Source organism: Oryctolagus cuniculus, chromosome 5, assembly GCF_051225735.1.
Source record: "Oryctolagus cuniculus isolate XC-2025 breed Fujian yellow rabbit chromosome 5, ASM5122573v1, whole genome shotgun sequence".
Classification (NCBI taxonomy): domain Eukaryota; kingdom Metazoa; phylum Chordata; class Mammalia; order Lagomorpha; family Leporidae; genus Oryctolagus; species Oryctolagus cuniculus.
This window is the reverse complement of record NC_142871.1, coordinates 33188611-33213333: the sequence shown is the minus strand read 5'-3', so window position 1 is coordinate 33213333 and position 24723 is coordinate 33188611. Positions and strand designations below refer to the sequence as shown.

The 24723-nt window shown below is 38.2% G+C and overlaps 1 long non-coding RNA gene across 7 annotated transcripts in view; it reads left to right on the top strand.

Annotated features, from left to right (window-relative positions):
• Positions 1-24723, top strand: part of LOC108177478 (uncharacterized) — a 252914-nt gene that overhangs the window by 34051 nt on the left and 194140 nt on the right. Inside the window, exon 4 of one of the 7 annotated variants that reach the window (XR_016233702.1) lies at positions 2556-2883. The exons of 5 other annotated variants lie outside the window; for them this stretch is intronic. This is a non-coding gene — a long non-coding RNA (uncharacterized LOC108177478). Of the gene's footprint in view, positions 1-2555; positions 2884-24723 lie in introns of those variants that run through there. One more of the 7 variants, XR_016233699.1, reaches the window with a different exon arrangement.

Sequence of the window (24723 nt, the reverse complement as noted above, 5' to 3'; positions counted from 1 at the left end):
GTGACTAGGGTGGAAATGGCCATCACAGGGAGATACTGAGTGTGACCATTGTGCTGAGCATGTCGGCAGGATTCAGAGCCATCCTTGACAATCAACTAATATAGACTCACAACCAAATGCTTCAGAAAGTGAGCAATCAAAAACAAATGGAGAAAGGGGGCAAAAGATGAGAATCTCAAGACAATGCATTAGAGTGAGACAGGAGCAACAAGCACAGTAGGATACACAGAAAGGATCCAAATGATGTCAGCACAAATCCTTCAATTGGTACTAATAGTTATCTGCAAGCCACATTTCACAAAGAAATTGTGAAGTATATGTATTGTTCTAATGACACAAAAGAAAAACTTCAGTGTGTTACTAATATAATCTACATGATTGAAAGATTAACTGCAAATTGGGAGAATATTAGCCACATTTCTCTTTCTCCCAGTACTGTGCCAAGCAGTTTATATGTGGTGGTACATTTAATTCTGACACCAACACTATGAGGTAGATCTATTCTTTTCCTCATTTGGAGAACTGATATTTGGGAAGACCAAGTGACTAGCCTAAGGTCCACACCAGAGCAGTGGCAGGGCTGGATTCAGATCCAGATATGACTCCAGTGGCAGAGGTGTCAATCACTGCACAGAGTGTCTTTTCAGACTGACCAGAGGTCATCAACCAAGGTCACGTCAGAACCTGCTGACTATTCCTTAGAGTTTGGAACGTCTGACTGGGTACAGCAAATCTTAGAATGTGGATTCAGCATCTTCCACAAGAATTTTTGAATTTTTTGTTTTATTTTCTTCAATATAAAAGCATTTTGAACATTTTCAGGTACTGATAGTTGTAGATTCTTTGAGCAGATGGACAATATCAAGTATTAAATTAGAAATTCTGAAGCCTAGACTGAGCAGGATCAATAATTAATTCAGTTTTGTCTTGACAAGGTTCATTTCTGTGTGTGTGCACTATACTTTACACTTCCACAATCTAAGAGATTCTTAACAGCTGGGAGTTGTGGACCTCCTAGATTGAAAAGTTATACAATAGGTAAAGTGGTTTTGGAGTCAATAATATTTAAATTTGAACTAGGTGACTTTATGAGGTTCAAAAGGCAACAACAACAGCACCCAAAATATGAGAATGCTTTTCTCATTGTGTTTGAAAAACTGTTTATTTGGAAATCATCAAGTAAGTTCTTTGCAAGAATAGGAACTTTGCTGGCATTTTTTAAAATCAGTGTATTCCTCCCTGATTTGGCCTGAGGCATAAGAACCTTGGAGTCAGCTTTTAATAATTGAAGCCTAGGAATTTTTTTTGTCCTTCCTGTGAGAAATAGATGAAAAGGAGCATTGAAAGGTAAACAATATTGCTGGAATCTAAATGTATTCTAACATGGGAGATTTTATAAACCCCGAGTTTGTAATTTTCAACAAATTAATCTGGCTGACCCTAGCTTTTTAAATTGTGAATTGACATTGATATTTGACACATCAGATGATTAGCTGTTTGTAATAGCTGACTCCTTTGGGTATCATATCTCATTCTTTTTGTCAGTGTTTATCGGAAGCCTTTGGTGGGCCAAGCTGTCTTCTGGTTCTGGGAATATAACTGGTAACAAGGCAGACCAGTCCCTGTTCTTTTGCAGTAAACACTCTCATGAGGAAAGCTCGATAGCTTTTGAAATTTAAAAAGAATGTCAGACAGTGATAGGTGCTTTGAAGTAAATAAAGCAGAGTCCTACAGGATGGAGGAACTTGATGCTCCTTTGAAATGGGTGGTCAAGGACTACCTGAATGGCAAGCAGGGGTATTTCTGCAGAATCAGAGAAAGGGCATTCTAGGCAGAGGGAATTCATGGAGCTGCTAGTTGAGAATCAAGAACCACGCAGGTCAAGGAGAGAATACACCCATCACTGATTGTTCTACCTAGACATGATTCAGCATTCTCCCTTCTATTCTGTTCCAACACCATGGAACAAATGGGTTAGCTAGGAGTGATTTTCCTTAACTACTTGCACTGATGGAAGAAACAACAGAACAGGCTTTCTTGCATAGTGAACAGCTAACTTGTCTTCAGGAAAACTCTCACCTGTAAGAAGCTTACACCTGTGGCCAGTTCGGCAGTTAATAGGTTAATTTTATTAATTGTCAGTCAAGAATAGGCAGTTAATCCTATGTTAAAACCCCAAAGGAGAAAGAATACAAGGAAGGTGACAAGAAGGCCAGCATCCTGTTAGGACTTGTTACTGAGAAAACACTTCCCCCAACAGTTCTTGGTGGGACTTTATTTGGAGAGCCACTCTTCTGGATGTTTGTGTCACTAGCACATTCCAGGAGTACTGGCCCAAGCCTGCTATCTCCACCTTGTAGCTCACATGGTTTTGCTTTGGTGCTGATGTGCGTAAATGTGGTTACTTCTGTGGTTTTCTTAGAGGTTCTGGAGACTTGCAGATCATGCAAAAGGTTATAGGTCATTTTATCTTCCCAGCTATAAAAAAATGTAGAATTCTTCTCAAATGTTGCTATTCATCAACGTAATCTTGTAAGTTTCGTTTGCTTTTCTAGGACTAAAACATCAAACAAAATCTGAAAAATGAAGTTGGAAAACACTAACACAGAATCATACTCTTGAGCCTATGGAAGAAACAAAAACCACCACCACACAAATCTCTTAATTATGACTGTTTCTCTTATCTATCCTTTAAAAGCACTGTGTCTTAGCTGTGCTTTTCCTGTGGAATACACTGAGGACATTTTGTCATATATATGATGTAATAAAGGGTAATATAATACAAGATATGTCTTTAATTTATAGTAGGTGATAAAAAATGAGATTGTTGAGACCTTATGACAGCAAGACTAAATGATCCAGGTTGTAAAACTGTCATAATTCAATATTACTTAGAACTATCTCCTGATGAGCGGAATTAAAAGGGTTTTATGGTGGATTCATTGTTTCCAACTAGAAAAATCTAGTTTTAATTTTAATCGAGGAGAAATTAAAATGTTAGCGGGATGTTTCTCTTTATGGACTTTTTCCTTTTACTTCTTTTGAAAAATTCAATTTTAGGCATCAAAATGAATCTTTCTTGTTTTCTTTAACTGAAAAATATGCATTTTTAAAGAAAAACAAACTCAGGAGTGATAATTTTGGTTACAAAACTGGAATGGGGACAATGTGTAGGCTGCTCTTGTGATGATCATCAGTCTGGCTGCAGGTTAGAAGCTTCTCGAACCTCAGCATACCTGGGAATCATCCAGGAATCTTCTGAAAGGCAGATCTGGATTCAGAAGTTCTGCAGTGCATTTATAACAAGTTCTCAGAGGATGTCGATGTTGTTTGTCTGCGGACCACAGTTTGAGTTGCAAGAAGAGAGAGCTTTTAAAAATCACTACCATAGGGGTGGGAGTTTGGTGTAGCAGTCAATACGGCAGTTGAGATACACACATTCTATTTCAAAGTGCCCAGGTTTGAAGTCTCAGCTCCATTTTCAATTCCTGTTTTCTATAATGCATACCTTGGGAGGCAGCAGGTGATGGTCCAAGTTCTTGGGTTCCTGCCATGCATGTGGGATACCTTGATTGAATTTCAGATTCTTGGATTTGCGTGGCCTAGCCTTGGCCATTGCAAACATTTAGGGACTGAACCAGTGCATGGAAGAGCTCTCTGCCTTTCCTTCCCTCAAAGTTTCCCTCCCTCTCTATCATTCTACCTGTCAAAGAAGGAGAGGATGGGAAGGCAGGGAAGGTGGGGAAGGCAGGCAGACAGGTAGGAAGGGAAGAAGGAAGGAAGGAAGGCAGGAGGGAAGAAAGGAAGGAAAAAATTCTAATGAAAAAGTTCTCTTATAGTAGCAACAAAGATTATAAAATGTGTAAGAACAAATTTAAATAGAGATATGTAGGACCTATATGATTAAAAAGTCCAAAATGTCAAAAATGAGGTTATAATACTTAAATAATTTAGAAGACATGTCATGTTTCTAGATAAGAAGACTAAATAATACCAAGCATCTACTTTTCTAAATCAATTAAACTGAATATTTTTTTTCCAAAACTTCAACAATCACTTCTTTTTTTATTTATTTATTTTTATTTTTGACAGGTAGAGTGGACAGTGAGAGAGAGAGACAGAGAGAAAGGTCTTCCTTTTTGCCGTTGGTTCACCCTCCAATGGCCGCGGCCGGCGTCCTACGGCAGGCGCACCGCGCTGATCAGAAGCCAGGAGCCAGGTACTTATCCCATGGGGTGCAGGGCCCAAGGACTTGGGCCATCCTCCACTGCACTCCCGGGCCATAGCAGAGAGCTGGCCTGGAAGAGGGGCAACTGGGACAGAATCTGGCGCTCCGACCGGGACTAGAACCTGGTGTGTCGGCGCCGCAAGGTGGAGGATTAGCCTATTGAGCCACGGCGCTGGCCAACAATCACTTCTAAAATTAACATGGAAGAATAAATTTCTAAAATGCCCTACACAATTTTTTGAAGTGAAAAAGAGTAATGATGTAGGCTTCCTCACCAAGATTTAAAATTGCATAAAACTTCTCTGATAAAAAATAAATCACTGAGGTATTGGCAGAGAAAAAGAATAGTAAATCAGTGAGATACAACATTTAATAATAAATGTAAGCATGTTTGAAGAATTTAGTGTATGGTGTACATGTTATTAAAAGTTGGTGGAATAAAGGTGAATTCTTCAGTCAGTTGCATTGGAATAGCTGCTTCCTTAAAAGATAATGTTACATTCTCTACCTCATACCTTTACACCAGTATAAAGTTCAGATATAATAAATATTGAAGTATAAACTGAGTAATGATATTAAGTACCAGAAGAAAATGCAGATGTTTTTCAAATTGAATGGCAAAAGTGCAAGAGGTAGGAAGAAGATTTCTCAAAGTAGTTTACCAAGGGCAAAGTTAATAAAGAAAAATATTGTTATATTTAAATATATAAAATTGTAATCTTTGCATGCTAAAATCATAAAAGGATAAAAAATACCAGGGGATTCCAATTCAATCCCATCAAGGTGGCATGTACCAATGCCATCTCACTAGTCCAAGTGATCAATTTCAGTTCACAATTGATCATAATGAAAGGACTAAGAGTCAAAGGGAGCACATAAACAAGTCTAGTACCTGCTAACACTAACCGATGGAATAAATAAAGGGGAGAGTGATCCAACATGGGAAGTGAGATACTCAGCAGACTCATAGAATGGCAGATGTCCTAAATAGCACTCTGGCCTCAGAATCAGCCCTAAAGGCACTCGGATCTGGCTGAAAAGCCCATGAGAGTATTTCAGGCATGGAAAGCCAAGACACTCTGGCAAAAGATCTCTGCGAGTGAGATCCCAGTGGAAAGAACAGGTCTTCAAAGAAGGAGGTACCTTTCTCTGAAGGGAGGAGAGAACCTCCACTTTGACTATGAGCTTGTCTAAACAAGATAAGAATCGGAGAACTCAGAGGGCTTCCATGGCCTTGGAAACTCATGACTGGAGCATAGGGAGACTACTGATGCCATAGACAGGAGTGTCAATTGGTAAAGTCAACAACAGGAGTCACTGTGCACTTACTCCTCATGTAGGATCTCTGTCCTTAATGTGCTGTGTATTGAGATTTAATGCTATAACGAGTACTCAAACAATATATTTCACTTTGTGTTTCTATGGGGGTGCAAACTGTTGAAATCTTTACTTAATGCATACTAAACTGACCCTCTGTAAAAAAAAAAAAAAAAAAAGAAAAAGAAATTATCAACTCCCAACTTGACTCTCACTGGGATTAAACATGACAATAGGTCTATCTGATTTCATCATCATTTAAAAAAAATCATCTATTATTTTTCACTTTATGTTTCTGTGTGGGAGCAAACTGTTGAAATCCTTACTTAATGTATACTAAGCTGATCTTCTGTATATTAAGATAATCGAAAATGAATCTTGATGTGAATGGAAGGGGAGAGGGAGTGGGAAAGGGGAGGGTTGTGGGTGGGAGGGACGGTATGTGGGGGAAGCCATTTGTAATCCATAAATCGTACTTTGGAAATTTATATTCATTAAATAAAAGTTAAAAAAAAAAGGATAAAAAATAAATAGTAGGTACTGGCATTGCGGTGTTGCCAGTAAAGTTGCTGCGTAAGAAGCTGGCATCCTATATGGATGAGTTTGAGACTCAGCTGCTCCACTTCAGTTCCAGCTTCCTACTAATAAGTCTGGGGAAGTAGCAGAAGATGGCCCAAGGATTTGGGCCTTAGCATCCAAGTAGAAGATATGTATGAAGCTCCTGGCTCCTGGCTTCATTCTGGCCCATTCCAGGCCGTTGGACCCATTTGTGGAGTGAACCAGTGCGTGGAAGATCTCTCTATCTCTCTTTGTGTCTCTCCCTCTCTCTGTAACTGTGCTTTTCAGATATGTAAAATAATTTTTTATGCAGAGTTTTTTGGTTTTTAAATTTTTATTTGAGAGGTAGAGTTACAGTGAGAGGAAGAAACAGAGAAAGGTCTTCCTTCTGTTGGTTCACTCCACAAATGGCCGCAATGGCTGGAGCTGCACCAATCCGGAGCCAGGAGCCAAGTGCCTCCTCCCCGTCTCCCATGTGGATTCAGGGGCACAAGCACCTGGGCCATTCTCTACTGCTTTCCCAGGCCATAGCAGAGAGCTGATGGGAAGAGGAGCAGCCGGAACTAGAACTGGCGCCCATATGGGATGCTGGCACCACAGGCGGAGGATTAACCTACTGCATCACAGTGTTGGCCCCGTAAAATAATTTTTTTAAAAAAAGATGGATAATAGCCAAGAAAATGTTGCAGGATATATAATAATAGATGAGATACATAAAAGGAGCTAATAATAGGAGCTATTATAAATCAGTGAGAAAAAGTTCACTATCCTAACAAAAATGATGAGTAATATGAACAGAGAAACCATAAAAAAACATAAAGGCACAACAAACATAAAAAATAAGCAAATATACTGAAATTAATGGAGCTTCTTTGCCAGTTAGCTATTTTTGTGTTAACAGCCTTTGTAGAACTCAGTGTTTGAAATCACAATTACTTATTGTGGTAATTTATATGACTTCTGATTGTCAGTGGTTTGCCTGCTCTCAGGAGACCTTAGCTGGGCTTACGTTTGTTTTTGTATGTGGGCTGGGCCAGTTTAGCTAAGGCCTTGTTTCTTTCATACTGTGCTAGGATTCTATATATTTCTCATTATCTTCCTGGTACCAGTAGGCTAGCCCAAGCATGTCCTTCTCTAGAAATGGCAAAAGTGCGAGAGTGTAAGTGCAGTGGGTAGGAGTTTACTAAACCTTTTCTTGTGTCATAGCTGCTAACATCACACTGCTGAAGCAAATGACATGACCAAATGACATGGGCATATATTTAGTATTTTAATTGGAGGGACAGAAAAATCACATGGTAAAGGGCATGGATAAAGGGCATGGTAAAGGGGCAAAGATTTGGGACAATTATTATGATCTTCCAGTCCCATCTTTTGTATATCGGTTAATAGAAATTTTTTTTACATTACTTATTTGCTGGTAGGAGTATAAATGGATAATAAACCATTTGGGAGGACAGTTTCAGAGTGTATTTCAAAGTTCTCCAAAAGTTTTGTATTTTTGATTCAACAATTCATTTTTAATTATTTACTGTAGGAACACAGTCAACTGTGCAAAGGTTGTATAAGTATAAAGTTGGCCAATATACATATTATACATTTAACTCTGTACTTTTGTTTCTGTAGTTGATATCAACATTGATTGATGATGTTTGAATGTGATAAATATTTTCAGTGTAAGTTCTGAGTCCAAACATATTAATTACTGATAATATAAAATTTTTGGAAATGCTCTAAGTTCCATTAATATAAAGTTGATTAAAATAAATTATATAGCCACACAATGAGTTGCTAGGGAACCACTAAGATAAGGATGTTTATATTTACTGTCATGAAAGAAATAGATATCATATGGATTTAGTGAAAAGCAGGCCATGTTCTAATAATCTGTGTGAGTGGATATTCATTAATTATATGAAAAAGTAGTTATTGAGGTATTTCTCATTAGTGTGTTATAGATGATTTTATTTTCTTACTATGCTTAACATATTTAAATTGTAGCTTCAAGCATTTAACAAACATTTTCAAAACAATGAAAGACTGAAAATCTATTTTTACTTGTAAAACTTATACTGAATATTTTATTATCATTAGCTTGGTAAAAAATATATGAGTAATGACAGTGGATGTTCTGAAGTCAAAACAGTTCATGGAAAATGGTTACAGCTCTTAACTCATCACATCACAAATGATGGTACATTCCCTTTTGAGTGAAAGGATATGACTTTTAATACAATTAATAGGGAAACTCAAATGTGTAGAATATAAAGTCTGATTAAAGAAAGCATGGACACTTTTATACTATTCATAGACATAAACACCCAGCCATAGTTTCCAGAAAAATAGTGCTTGCTCTGTTCTTTAAAAAGAGGAAATATTTCAGGGCTTATGGCAAAGTCATTTTGAAGGTGCAGAAGGCTGGTTTGGAAGGGATTCCACATTTGTCATGCTTTCTTTCACGCTCAATAAAAAAGTGAGTCTGATCTGATGAATGGTACATTGTGAGAATTCAGAATATATTCCTGTTTCTCATTATATTTCTCATTTGTTACATGATTTTGATGAAGGACCCACCTCTTAGCATGAGAGCCATCAATCAAACAAAAGTATGTAGAACAGTTCCTTTTTAATTAAGTCATTTAAAAAACTAATATGTACTAGTTAAAAATTAAATTCTCTGTGAACCATTTGGCTTTATTAGATACTTTGAGGATCTACAAATACTTTTCTGCTTTTGAATACAAATTAAGAAAATTAATTTAGAGCTTAATTAGATATCATATGTATATTTTAAAGGTAAAACAGCGGCAGGAAATTTTATTTTTTAAAGTAATGAGGGAATATTGAAGGGGAGTAGGTATGCAAACAATAAAGGTCTCTTCAGTTTTTATTGGAACACCCATCATGTAAATGACAAATTTTGCAGATTTTAAACCAGTTTTTTGCAAAGTGTATTCTGCATGGCCTTGGGTTCTATAGCGTTATCATGAGGCCTGTGGGGTGGGGATGGGGTTGGTTGGAAAGGGAGGAAGGCAGGAAATGGAAATTTCTCATTTCCATTGCTTCTTCCACCATCATTGCTCTGATATCATAGCTTTTTGTTTGCTTGTTTTTGGTATTTCAAAGATAAGTGGAAGATTTGCCTTAAAAATGAATTATATTGCAAAGATAAGTTTGAAAACCATTAAGTTTGTTCCATGGCTGCAGTATATTGATGAAGAAAGTGAGATTCAGAGTAGACTCCTATACCAGCTTAGTGATTATTAACCTGTGATAGGTCTAAGATTGCACAAAGTGCTTTGGTCATTACAGTGATCATGGAACTTAGACTGAGCAGGTTTCAGTACCACCATCATTTGCCAGATGAGGATGTTGACAGAGGATTTTGAAAACTCTTTCCATTCTTGCTCCTGCTGCTTCTTCTCCAGTTCTTTCTCTAAAGCATTGTCCTCCTGACCAGATCGCTGCCTCACTGTCATGATTCTCTATGGTTTTGCATTCTCCAAAGCGAGGAAGCATATACTTCTTAGTATTTTAAAACAATTCCATTGAAACTGCTTTTATTAGAAACGATGGATCTCAAAACTACAATTCTGTGTATGAATTTGTCCAACAATGATAAATTCCTACCAACAAGTGTTTAGCATAGTGTAAAACCCTTATTTAACAGTTTTACAAGGATGGTGTAGGGTGTGTGTGTGTGTGTGTGTGTGTGTGCAAATTGCTCTAGGTGTTTTTCTTCTATAGCAGCTTATAATAAATAATGTATTTGTAACCGTAAAAGTTATATTAAAGACCTATAATTTGAATACTGTGGCATTGTAAACTTAAAGATTTCTTATTTTCACAACAAACATTTATGGCATTTCTGTTTATGCTATTCCTTTCAAATGCACTGAATTTCCATAGACTCCATAGGTTCATTAAAAAACATTTACTCATTGGGGCCAGCACTCTGGCGTAGCAGGTAAAGCCACCACCTCCTGTGCCGGCATCCCATATGGGTGCCAGTTTGAGCTCCGCTTCTGATACAGCTCTCTGCTATGGCCTGGGAAAGCAGTAGAAGATGTGTCAAGTTCTTGGGTCCTTGCACCCACATGGAAGGCCTGGAAGAAACTCTTGGCTCCTGGCTTCAGATCAGCGCAGTGCCGGCCGTTGCAGCCAATTGGGGAGTGAACCAGCGGATGGAAGATCTCTCTCTCTCTCTCTCTCTCTCTCTCTCTCTCTCTGTCTCTCCTTCTCTCTGTGTAACTCTGACTTTCAAGAAAATAAATAATCTTAAAACAATTTACTCACTTTAATTACAACTATTGGATTTGAGGGTAAAGCTAGGACAAAGGATGCCAGCAAAGTGGAAGTTCTCTCCTCCCTTCAGAGAAAAAAAATACCTCCTTCTTTAATGACCACTTCTTTCCACTGGGGTCTTACCAACCAAGGTCCTTCATGTAGGAAATTTTTTTTTGGCCACAATGTCTTTGATTTTCATGCCTGAAATGCTCTCTCTCATGGGATTTTTTAGCCAGACCAGAATGCCTTAAGGATTGAATTTGAGGTCAGAGTGCTGCTTAAAGCAATTGTCATTCTGAGTCCGCTCTGTGCACTGCTTCCTGTGTTGGAGCATTAACTCCTTTTTAATTCTTTCTGTTATTTTTACCAGACACTTAATTCTATACATATGATCACTGTGACACTTAGATGGTATTTTTACCATCTAGCTTAAGGATATTTGGGGTCCCATGACATATTTTTAAACTGTACCCTTAGAAGTAAGTCCATAGGAATGTATGCGGGACTATACAGATTTACAGTTATAAATTTCATACCCCATAATCACAACTTTAGGAACATGATGATTCTTCCTACCATGCCCTGCTTCCCACCCATACTCCTACTACTCTTTCTCTCCCCTCTCTTATTCCCACTCTTTATTTTTAAATGAGATCTATTTTCAATTGACTTTATCACATATGTTTAACTTTATGTTAAGTAGAGTTCAACAAATAGTATGAAAAAAACTGTTCCTCAGCAGTCAAAACAAGGACTGTTCAAGTCATTGCTTCTCAAAGCATCAATTTCACTTCTACACATTGCTTTTAGGTGCTCTATTAGTTATCATAGGTCAAGGAGAATATATGGTACTTGGCACTTTGGGACTGACTTATTTCACTAAGTATGATATTTTTCAGATTATTCCATTTTTTTGTAAATGATGGATTTCATATTTTTTACTACTGTGTAGTATTCCATGGTGTACATATCCCATACTTTCTTCATACAGTATTAAGTTGATGGGCATTTGGGTTGAGTCCATGTGTTAGCTATTGTGAATTGAGCTTCAGTAAACATGGGGGTACAGATAACTCTTTCAAATGCTGATTTCATTTCCATTAGGTAAATTCCTAGGAGTGAGATAGCTGGGTCATATGGTATGTCTATATTTAGATTTCTGAGGTTTTTCCATACTGTATCCCATAGTGGTTTTACCAGTTTACATTCCTACCAACAGTGGATTGGGGTACCTTCCCCCCACATCATTGCCAGCATTTGTTGTTTGTTGGAATCTGTATGACAGCCATTCTAATAGGGATGGGGTGAAACCTCATTGTGGTTTTGATTTGCATTCCCCTGTTGGCTATGATCCTGAGCATTTTCTTAAGTGTCTGTTGGCCATTTGGATATCTTCTTTTGAAAAATGTCTGTTATGTCCTTTGCCCATTTCTTAACTGGGTTGTTGTTTTGTTGTTGTGGAGTCTCTTAATCTCTTTGTAAATTCTGGTTATTAATCCTTTATCAGTTGAATAGTTTGCAAATAATTTCTCCCATTCTTTTGGTTGCCTTTTTACTTTCCTGAATGTTTCTTTTGCAGTACAGAAACTTCTCAATTTGATGTAATCCCAATTGTTAATTTTGACTCTCACTGCTTGTGCCTCTGGAGACTTTTCCAGGAATTCTTTGCCTGTGCCAATGTCTTGCAGGGTTTCCCCAATGTTCTCTATTAATTTGATGGTTTTGGGTCATGGATTTACATGTTTAATCTATGTTGAGTGGATTTGTGTGTAAGGTGTAAGATAGGGGTCTTGCTTCATACTTCTGCAGGTGGAAACCCAGTTTTCAACTCTTTGGCTGGGCCAATGTCATGCAGGGTTACCCCAATGTTCTCTAATAGTTTGATTGCATCAGGTTGTAGATTTAGGTCTTTTTCTAAATCTGAGAAGAATGTCTTTGGTATTTTGATTGGTATCACAATGAATCTGTAAATTGCTTTGAGTAATATGGACATTTAGATGATATTGATTCTTTCAATCCATTAACATGGAATGTTTTTTGCATTTTTTGTTGTATCTTATGCTATTTATTTCTTTAATGCTTTGTAATTATCATTGTACAGATCTTTGGCATCCTTGGTACTCCAGGGTATTTGATTATTTTGTAGCTATTGTGAATGATAGTGATCTTAGTTCTTTCTTAGCTGTGGCATTGTATGTGTAAACAAAGGCTGTTGATTTTGTGTATTGATTTTAGATCCGGCTACTTTACCAAACTCTTCTATGAGTTCCAATAGTCTTTTAGATCCCCTATGTATAGAATCATGTCATCTGCAAATAGGGGTAGTTTGACTTCCTTGATTCCAATTTGTATCCCTTTGATTTCTTTTTCTTGCTTAATGGTTCTGGCTAAATCTTCCATGACTTTATTGAATAGCAATGGTGAGAATGGGAATCCTTGTGTGATTCCAGATCTTAGTGGAAATGCTTCCAACTTTCCCCCATTCAGTAGGATGCTGGCTGTGGGTTTGTCATAGATTGCCTTGATTGTGTTGAGGAATGTTCCTTCTATACCCAATTTGCTTAGAGTTTTCATCATGAAAGGGTGTTGTATTTTATCATATGCTTTCTCTGCATCTGTTGAGATAATCATATAATTTTTGTTCTTCAGTTTGTTAATGTTATGTATCAGATTGATTGATTTGTGAATGCTGAATATCCTTGCATATCAGCAATAAATCCTACTTGGTCTGGGTGAATGATCTTTCTGATGTGTCGTTGGATTTAATTGAATCTTGTTGAAAATTTTTATGTCTATGTTCATCAGGGAAATTGGTCTGCACTTCTCTTTCTCTGTTGCATCTTTTTCAGGTTTAGGAATTAAGATGATGCTTGCTTCATAAAAAGAATTTGGCAGCATTTCCTCCCCTTCAGTTGTTTTGAATAGCTCAAGAAGAATTGGAGTTAGTTTTTCTTTAGATGTCTGGTAGAATTCAGCAGTGAATCCATCCAGTCCTGGACTTTTGTTTGTTGGGAGGAACTTTATTACTGATTCAATTTCTGTCTCAGTATGGATCTGTTTAGGTTTTCTATGTTTTCATGGTTCAATTTAGGTAGGTTGTATGTGTCCAGGAATCTAGCCATATTGTCTAGGTTTGCTGGTTGTTGGCATATAGCTAGCTCTCTGTAGTAATTTCTGATGATTCTTTTTTATTTCTGTGGTGTCTGTTGTTGCAATTCTTTTATTATCTCAAATCTTATTTTTTTTGACGGGCAGAGTGGACAGTGAGAGAGAGAGAGACAGAGAGAAAGTTCTTCCTTTGCCATTGGTTCACCCCCCAATGGCCGCCGCGGCCGGCGCACCATGCTGATCCGAAGGCAGGAGCCAGGTGCTTCTCCTGGTCTCCCATGGGGTGCAGGGCCCAAGTACTTGGGCCATCCTCCACTGCACTCTTGGGCTATAGCAGAGAGCTGGCCTGGAAGAGGAGCAACTGGGACAGAATCCGGTGCCCTGACCAGGACTAGAACCCGGTGTGCCGGCACCGCAGGCGATGATTAGCCTATTGAGCCATGGCTCCGGCCCTCAATTCTTATTAATTTAAGTCTTCTTTCCCCTTCTTTTGGTTAGTTGGGCCAATTGTGTATCAATTTTGTTTATTTATTTATTTTTTTAAAAAACAGCTCTTTGTTTTGCTGATCTTTTGTATTTTTTTGTTTTGTTTTAATTTTGTTTATTTCTTTCTTTCTTATTTTGATTATTTCTTTTCCCTTACTAGTTTTGGGTTTAGTTTGCTGTTGTTTCTCTAGATCCTTGAGATGCATTCATCATTTATTTTGTGCCTTTCCATTTTCTTGGTATAGGCATCTATTGCTATAAACTTCCCTCTTAACACTGCTTTTGCTCTATCCCATGAGTTTTGATATGTTGTATTGTTGTTTTCATTTGTTTCTAGACATTTTTTGTCTTCTCTTTTGATTTCTTCTATGACCCACTGTTCATTCAGGAGCATGTTGTTCAGTCTCTATATGCTTGCATATGTCCTAGAGATTCCTGAATTGCTGATTTCCAGCTTTATTCCATTGTGTTCCGAGAAGATGCATCATATGATTTTGATTTTTTTGAATTTGCTGAGACTTGCTTTATGGCCTAGTTTGTGGTTGGTCCTAGAGAAAGTCCCCTACACTGGTGAGAAGAATGTGTATTCTGTGGCTAAAGGATGGAAATTTCTTTTTTTTTTTTTAAGATTTATTTATTTGAAAGACAGAGTTACAGAGAGAGGTAGAGAGAAAGGTCTTCCATCCACTGGTTCACTCCCCAGATGGTCACATTGGCCGGAGCTGTGCTGATCTGAAGCCAGGAACCAGGAGCCAGGAGCTTCTTCCATTTCTCCCACATGAGTGCAGGGGCCCAAGCACTTGGGCCATCTTCCACTGCTATCCCAGGCCATAGTAGAGAGCTGCATCGGAAGAGGAGCAGCTGGGACTGGAACCAGCACCCATATGGGATGCTGGCACTTCAGACCAGGGCTTTAACCCACTTCCACAGTGTCGGCCCCAGGATGGAAATTTCTGTAGATAGCTTTTTAGGTCCATTTGGTCTACAGTGTTGAGTAACTCTGATGTTTCCTTGCTGGTTTTCTGTCTGATTGATATGTCCACTGCTGAAGGTAGGGTTTGAAGTCCCCCATTACTATTGTTTTAGAGTCTAAGTCTCCTTTTAAATCCCTTAACATTTCTTATAAATAGCCAGGTACCCTGTAATTAGCTGCATATACGTTTGTAATAGTTACATCTTCCTGTTGAATTGATCCTTTGATCATTACATAGTGTTCTTTTTTGTCTCTTTTAACAGTTTTTGTATTAAGGTCTATTTTGTCTGATATTTAATGGCCACACCAGCTCTTTTTCGATTTCTGTTAGTATGGGATATCTTTTTCCATCTTTTTACTTTCAGTCTTCATGCATCTTTGTTGATGAGATGTGTTTCTTGTAGACAGCAAATAGATTTCTTTTTTAAGATTAATTTTATTTATTTGAAAGACAGAGTTACACAGCAGACTCATAGAATGGCGGATGTCCTAAATAGCACTCTGGCCTCAGAATCAGCCCTAAAGGCACTCGGATCTGGCTGAAAAGCCCATGAGAGTATTTCAGGCATGGAAAGCCAAGACACTCTGGCAAAAAGATCTCTGTGAGTGAGATCCCAGTGGAAAGAACAGGTCTTCAAAGAGGGAGGTGCCTTTCTCTGAAGGGAGGAGAGAACCTCCACTTTGACTATGACCATGTCTAAACAAGATAAGAGTCGGAGAACTCAGAGGGCTTCCATAGCCTTGGAAACTCATAACTGGTGCATAGGGAGATTACTGATGCCATAAACAGGAGTGTCAATTTGTAAAGTCAACAACAGGAGTCACTGTGCACTTACTCCTCATGTAGGATCTCTGTCCTTAACGTGCTGTACACTGAGGCTTAATGCTATAACGAGTACTCAAACAGTATATTTCACTTTGTGTTTCTATGGGGGTGCCAACTGTTGAAATCTTTACTTAATGTACACTAAACTGATCTTCTGTAAAAAAAAAAAAAAAAAAAAAAAAAAAAAAAAGAAAGAAATTATCAATTCCCAACTTGACTCTCACTGGGATTGAACATGACAATAGGTCTGATCTGATTTCATCATCATTTAAAAAAAATCATCTATTATTTTTCACTTTATGTTTTTGTGTGGGAGCAAACTGTTGAAATACTTACTTAAGGTATACTAAGCTGATCTTCTGTATATTAAGATAATCGAAAATGAATCTTGATGTGAATGGAAGGGGAGAGGGAGTGGGAAAGGGGAGGGTTGTGGGTGGGAGGGACGGTATGGGGGGGGAAGCCATTGTAACACATGAGTCGTACTTTGGAAATTTATATTCATTAAATAAAAGATTAAAAAAAAAAAAAAAGACAGAGTTACAGAGAGAGAAGTCTTCCATCTGCTGGTTCACTCCCCAGATGGCCGCAACGGCCGGAGCTGCACTAATCTGAAGCCAGGAGCCAGGAGCTTCTTCCAGGTCTCCCACATGGGTGCAGGGGCTCAAACTTGGGCCATCTTCTACTGCTATCCCAGGCTATAGCAGAGAGCTGGATCAGAAGATGTGCAGCTAGGACTAGAACCAGTGCTCATATGGGATGCTGGCACTTCAGGCCACGGCTTTAACCCACTGTGCCACAGCATCACCCCAATGTTTTTTTTTTTTTTTCTATTTGACAGGCATAGTTAGATAGTAAGAGAGAGACAGAGAGAAAGGTCTTCCTTACATTGTTTCACCCCCCAAATGGCCGCCATGGCCGGCACACTGCACCAATCCGAAGCCAGGAGCCAGGTGCTCCCTCCTGGTCTCCCATGCGGGTGCAGGGCCCAAGCACCTGGGCCATCCTCCACTGCCCTCCCGGGCCGCAGCAGAGAGCTGGACCGGAAGAGGGACAGCCGGGACTAGAACCTGGAGCCCATATGGGATGCCAGTGCCACACGCAGAGGATTAACCAAGTGAGTCACGGCGCCAGCCCCGGGTTTTGTATTTTAATCCATTCAGACAGTCTGTGTCTTTTAACTGGAGAGTTAAGGCAATTTACATATAAGGTGACTATTGATAAGTAACAACTTTACCCTATCATTTTTCCATATTTAATACAGTTTTTTTTTTTTTTTTACTTTGGATTTCCTTTGTACTTTTACTGGGAGATTTTCTTCCTTTACTTTCTTTTTTAGTGATGGCCATGTTTCTGTGTGCAGCACATCCTTATGCATCTTTTGTAGGCGGATGGGGGGTGACAAAGTCTTTCAGTTTCTGTTTGTTATGGAAGGTCTTTATTTCACCTCCATTCATAAATGAGAGCTTTGCAGGGTATAGTATTCTAGTTGACAGTTTTTTTTTTTCTCTTAAGACTTATATCTGGCAATTCTCTCCTAGCTTGTAGGGTTTCTGATGTGAGGTCTGCTGTGAGTTAATTGGAGATCCTCTGAAAGTAATCTGGCATTTCTCTCATGCACATTCTAGAATCTTTTCTTTATGTTTTACTGTAGAGAGGTTGATTACAATGTGTCATGGTGAAGATCTTTTCTGGTCATGTATATTAGCATTCTATGTGCTTCCTGTACTTGGATGTTCCTTTCTTTCTCCAAATTAGGGAAATTTTCTCTTATCGTTTCACTAAAAAGGCCTTCTAATCCTTTCTTTCTTCCATGCCTTGAAGAACTCCTAGAACCTGTATGTTGGATTGTCTGATAGTATCCTGTAGATTCCCAACAGTGTTTTTAGTTTTCTAATTTCCTCTTCTTGTTTTTGGTTTGACTGTGAAATTTTCTACAATCTTTCTTCTAAGTCGGATAGTCTTTCTTCTACTTCACTGATTCTGTTGTTAAGGCTTTCCACTACATTTTTATTTGTTCTATTGAATTCTTCATCTCCACGATTTCATTTTGCTTTCTCTTTAAGATCTCAATTTCATAGGAAAAATTTTCTTTCTTGTCATGTATGGATTTCATTAGTTCATGCATTTGCTTTTGATTACTTCTATGTAATCCTATGGTTTTTTTTTTTTAATTTATTTCTGCTATTTCTTCAGTCTTCTCATCTTCACAATCTAGTATTGAACTGTTTTGTTCTTTTGGGGGTGTCATGTTTTTTTCCTTATTCTTTCTTGAATTGGTGTATTTTTTATTCAGCGTTTGTGGATATACTCATTGCTTTCTTCTTTTTGTTTGTTTGTTTGTTTGTTTTTCGTTGTGGTGGCTTTTATCTTTGTACTATCTCTCTGTAGATTTGTGGAGTGTCTACTTTCAGTGAATACCAGGAGGCATGTGGTGCATGTGGCCAGGGAGCTCCATTCAGTTCTCCAGTGTGAAGCATGTGCATAAGGTGACACACCCAGATTGGGTGTGGTAAACATCCTCTTTCTCTTTTTTTATCAGAGGGGAGGTTTGTTCTGCTATGTTGGGACAGACTCAGCTTACCTCCTCGCCTCAATGAAGAGCAGTTTCTGGGTACTTCCCCAGTGGGTATAATATTTCTGTGCTCTTCCACAAGAACCACACAAATGATCCATGCAGTCTTTGGTGTCAGCATAGATACTTTGCCATCTTAATCCTGAAGGTGTGGAAAGAGATGCAGACATTCCAACACAAGAAAGATTATAAGTGATTGAGTGCACATTCCCTGGAGTCAGACAACTTGAATATTATTCTAAGCTTTAGCACTTATTTCTATTAAAATTTTTAAATTTATTTTATCTATTGGAAAATGTGAGAAAGAAAGCTAGAGAGAGAGACCGAGAGAGAACGAGAGAGTATCTCCTTTCCACTTTGACTGTGGCCTTGTCTAAATAAGATCAGAGTTTGTGAACTCAAGAGGCTTCCATAGCCTTGTCACCTCATGACAAGAGCCTCAAGTGGTTACTGACGCCATAAATAGGAGTGTCAATTGTTAAATCAACAATAGGAGTCACTGTGCACCTACTCCCTATGCAGTATCTCTGTCCTTAATGTGTTATACAATGTGAATTAATGGTAAAGCTACTACTCAAACAGCACTCTATACTTTGTGTGTCTGTGTAGGTGCGGTCTTATGAAATCTTTACTTAGTAAATACTAAGTGGATCTTCTATATATAAAGATAATTGAAAATGAATCTTGATGAAGAATGGGATGGGAGAGGGAGTGGGAGATGGGATGGTTGTGAGTGGGAGGGAGGTTATGGGGGGGGGAATCCACTGTAGTCTGAAAGTTGTACTTTGGAAATTTATATTTATTAAATAAAAGTTAAAAAAATAAGAAAATTTAAAAAGTTTAAAAAAAGAGAGAGTTTCTTCTATCTGTTGGTTCATTTCCCAAATAACTTCAATACTGAAATTAGGTACAGGGAACTGAATTCAGGTCTCCCACTTGGATGGCAGGGACCAAAATATGTAAGCCATCACTGCTGACTCATAGGGTACAAATTAGCAGGATGCTGGAATCAGGAACAGAGGCAAGACTTGAACCCATACACTCGGATATGAGATATGACATCAATTTCACCTGCTTTACAAATGCTCACCCCATCACTTACTTCTTATATGTCTTTGAGCATGATAAGTCTTTTTTTAAAAAAGATTTATTCATTTATTTAAAAGGCACAGTTACAGAGAGGCAAAGGCAGACAGAGAGAGAGATATCAATCTTCCATCTGCTGCTTCACTCCCCAAATGGCTGCAATGACCGGGGCTTGGCCAATCCAAAGCCAGGAGCCTGGATCTTCTTCTAGATATCCCACGTATGTACAGAGGCCCAAGTACTTGGGCCATATTCCACTGCTTTCTCAGGCCATAGGAGAGCTGGGTCAGAAGTGGAGCAGCCAGAACTCAAACAGGTACCCATATGGGATGCTGGCCCTGCAGTGGCTTACCCACTATGCCACAGCACCAGCACCCCACAGTAAGTTTTTTGTGTCTCAGGTTCCTCACCCATGAAATGGAAACAGAAACATTGTAAAGATTAAATGAGCTACTATTCCAAAGCGTTAAAAAGTTCTGGTACTTAAATTCTTTTTAAAAATTAGTAGTTATCACTACTTAATGAAGGCCTTGTTATGTACATTTACCAAATGTCAGTTTGCTATAGAACACAATTACAAAATATTTGAATGAAGCAAAGGGTTGCTGTAATTACATTTTAATCTACTTTTTATCAAAATATCTGTCACACTAATGCATGAGAATGACATGAACAAAGGCACAATAATGCAAATGCATTAACTATGATCAGGGTATCATATAAAATCTAAATAATTTATTAAGTTACTTATTAATATTAATTACCTAAACAATAGTTCATATTTGGCCTTAATGTAAAGATAAAATACATTTAAAGACTTTATTATTTATATAATATAAGTACTTATTTATTTACATAAATAAGTACAGTACAGCTATTTGCCATGTAAATATAATTCATGCTTTTATTCTGATCTATGAGGGAATAAAGTTTCAGATTATTTTTAATCTGCAAAGAGGCAATGAGACTATGGAGTACAGAATATTTTTTCCTATTGGAGAATTTTCTATTTTTTAAGATGTTTTATTAATTTGAAAGGCAGAATTACAGAGAGTGGGAAAGACAGCGAGAGAGAGAGAGAGAGAGCAAATCTTCCAGTTGCTGGTTCACTCTCCAAATGGCTGCAGGGACCATCGCTGGGTCAGACCAAGTCAGGAGCCTGAGTGCTCAGGCCATCTTCCACTGCTTTCCTAGGCATATTAGACTGAGAGCTGGATCAGATCTGGAGCAGCCAGGACTAGAACAGACATTTTAATTGGATGCCAGCATCACAGGCAACAGCTTAAACCTGCTGCACCAAAACACTGGCCCAGAGAAACTCCTGTGTTGTAAGGGGCTGATAAGCAGGCCTAAAGCTTATATCATGCTGTAAATGTAAGTGACAGGATCTCACGTCCACAGGATTTAAGAGTGTCTGCATTATAAGGAATCTGGAGTTAGTTTCTTGAAAGCATCAATTAACTATAGAGAAAATGTTACAATTCCAACATTTGTGGTGAATAATTAACCAAAGGTTAGATATTGGATTAGTTCATTTTCATGACCATAATGACATACTGGAGGCAGGCTAACTAACAAACAGAAGAGTTTCATTTTGGCTCTTAGTTCTTGTGGTCCAAGGTTAAGAGACACTATCTGATGATGGTCTTCCTGCTAGCAGGGTCCCAGTGGAGTACAAGGCAATATAAGGCAAGAGATTGGGAGCGTGCATCTGCCTTCTGGCTTCTGTCTTCCAAATCCATCGGTATTCAGTCATGGGGGCCCCACCATTAGGACTATGTAATCCAAATCATCTCCCAAGAACCTCACTTCTAAATATCTAGTAGGATTAAGTATACACCCTCCTAATATCTCATAATGAGGATTAAATTTCAAGCTGTGGACCCCTGGGGGATATATGCAAAACACATTTTAACCATAGCACAAATGTTACGCTCATGTAGATGGAAATCCACCTCCCATCCACTTGTTGATAATCATAGTGTGGAATTATTTCTAAAGCCATCCTTTTAGTTATTGCTTTTAAAACATGTTAGTGATAGACTAAAAACCCCAATTACATGTTACTTAGGCTCTCTATTCTCTTCTTTCTTAGAATTTTAGCATATTATTTGGGGAAATTTTTTATATTGCTCTTAGGCTGGAATAGTTTCATATTTATACTCACTTTGCAAATCTGCATGTCCTGGTGGGTACTGGACTGGTTAGTGATGGATTAATTTGATCAACTGCTTCTGGATGCATATTTTAAAGATTTCTTTTATTTAAAAGTCACAGTTCCAGAAAGAGAGAGAGAAAGAGAGAGGGGGAGTGAGGGAGGGAGAGCTCTTCTGGTTCACTCTACAAATTGCTGCAATGGTTAGGTCTGGACCAGGCCAAAGCCAGGAGCCAGGAACCGCTTTCAGGTCTCCCACATGTGTACAAGGGCCCAGGGACATGTGCCGTCTTCTGTTGCTTTCCCAGGTACATCAGCAGGGAGCTGGATCAGAAGTGTAACAGCCTGGACTGGAACTGGTGCCCACATGGGACTGCCAGCGCCACAGGTAGTCTTGATGCATTTTAAAGTCACTATGTAGTGTGTATTTTTTAAGAGAGTCTTCCTGGTAGCTGTCACAGAAAGTTGTTGCCATTTGGGGAGTGAACTGGCAAATAGTGGAACTCTTTTCTGTCTGTGTCACTCTAATGTTCAAATAAATTTAAAAAAATCTTCTTTTTGAACAAAAAAAATGTTGATTAGATTTCATTGTAGAAAAGGACTTAGTGAGAACAGGTGTTTGGTGTTGTGGTTAGGATACTACTTGGGACACCCGCATCTCATATTAGAGTGCCTGGGTCGAAGTCTCTGCTTTACTTCTTATCCAGCTTCCGTCTGGTGCATCCTGGGATACAATGGGTGATAGCTCCAAGTGTTGTGTCCCTGTAACCTGTATGGGGACTCCTGGATTGAGTTCTGGGCTCCTGGATTTGGCTTTGCTCAGCCCCAACTATTGTGGGCATTATGCCAGTGTTGGAGGCTCTCTATCTCTGTTTCTCTATGTCACTCTACCTTTCAAATAAATAAAATAAATAATAAATACAACTTTTTTAAAAAGAAGGCTTGGTATGGCTCTTTGGTCCTTAAATTACTGCTTTGACATTTTATTTCATTGTAAATGTGTATCACCACACAGAAGAATATATATTTGATGCTTTCTGGGTAACCCATTTCTAACTAAAGGGTCAAATGATTTATAGGACAGAACATACTCTCAGTTCTAGACATTTTTCTTACTCCAGACCTGTTGTGAAGTAATATTTAATGTAGTTCACCTTCTGCTAATTTCCCAGGAGCAGAAAGCAAAACACACTGAAGCATGACTAAAGCAGCCTTTTATGTGGCCTTCCCCAGAATTGGACACTCACAGGGCTCTGTTTTTGTAGAACTCCTAGTTTTACTACCTTCTAATAAAAAAATTCTAAGGCTTGGGTTTATGTATGTGCAATGTCCCTCTCTCCTGATCTAAAAGTTAGTCTTGCTAACATCCCCACTTTTCCATTTTGATTATTTTTCCTTTGATCACTTGTTAACATCTAATATAATATATATCTCACTTGCTTATCCTGTTATTGCCTGTCCATCTTATAAAAATGGGAGCTCCATGAAGGCAAGAATCATTCATTTATTAACTACCACACCCAAACTATCCAGAAAGTATGTGGTGCATCACCTGTGCACGACACATATCTGTGAATGACATTTAGACGTTGTATTTCCCACACCCGATCTTAGTGTCTTGGCTTGGTACATATTCTGTCTTTGTTTATACATTTGAATCCTTTAGAGAAAAAAAGGACAATGCTTTATAGAAGGCAAATAGAAGGATCTGTTAGCTTGGAAGTAAGCCAGCAACTCAGAAACAGCTACACACTTGTTAGAATAATTTCAATGATGAAAATCAATTTTTCTAACTAATCAGGTTTGATCAACTTCTCAGAGTTGTCATGTATGTAAAAGTGATTGTAAACTGATGATGCTTTGTGGTGCTATAAAGAACTATTCTTATATAAAATTGGATGGCATATAACCATTTCCCTACTTTATTCATATTTATTATTTTTCAGCTATAAATCAAAATTTTCTAGCTAAGCCAATTAAACAGTGTTAGAAATGCAAATCCATTGTCTTGTCTGAAAAATACAGTAAAATTGCATTTTCCAAGGTAGGATCTGTGATTATAAGTGAAGTGTCTCATTGCCTCCTAGGACATTGTCTAGCAAAATCAATCTGCTTTGCCATGCCTGAGCAGTAACTGACAGCTGAGTCCTACCTTTATACAGAGAGGAATTCCTTGAGGCTATGTACTGGTTAGTCAGGGTTGGCATTTAGAATCAGTTCTGTTAACTCTTATAGCTCCTTCTAAACCCTCTTCCCTTTTGATTCTGACTGTCATGTTGCCACTCATGTACTCCACTGTGATTTTTTTCCATTTTAATGTTACAATTTATTTCCTTAGTAACAACAATAAAAACAATTCTACATGAGGATACAAAGTATTATTTGGGTTAAAAATTCACTATTGCTTTCCGTCTTCATTTACTAAACTTCAAATACAACTCAGTTTGATTATGTTAAAGAACATCCTACAATTTTTTTTTAACTTTTATTTAATGAATATAAATTTCCAAAGTACGGCTTATGGATTACAATGGCTTCCCCCCCATAACATCCCTCCTACCCGCAACCCTCCCCTTTCCCACTCCCTCTCCCCTTCCATTCACATGAGGATTCATTTTCGATTCTCTTTATATACAGAAGATCAGTTTAGCATATATTAAGTACAGATTTCAACAGTTTGCTCCCACACAGAAACATAAAGTGAAAAATAATAGATGATTTTTTAAATGATGATGAAATCAGATCAGACCTATTGTCATGTTCAATCCCAGTGAGAGTCAAGTTGGGAATTGATAATTTCTTCTTTTTCTTTTTTTTTTTTTTTTACAGAAGATCAGTTTAGTATACATTAAGTAAAGATTTCAACAGTTTGCACCCCCATAGAAACACAAAGTGAAATATATTGTTTGAGTACTCGTTATAGCATTAAATCTCAATGCACAGCACATTAAGGACAGAGATCCTACATGAGGAGTAAGTGCACAGTGACTCCTGTTGTTGACTTTACAAATTGACACTCCTGTTTATGGCATCAGTAATCTCCCTATGCTCCAGTCATGAGTTTCCAAGGCTATGGAAGCCCCTTGAGTTCTCCGATTCTTATCTTGTTTAGACAAGGTCATAG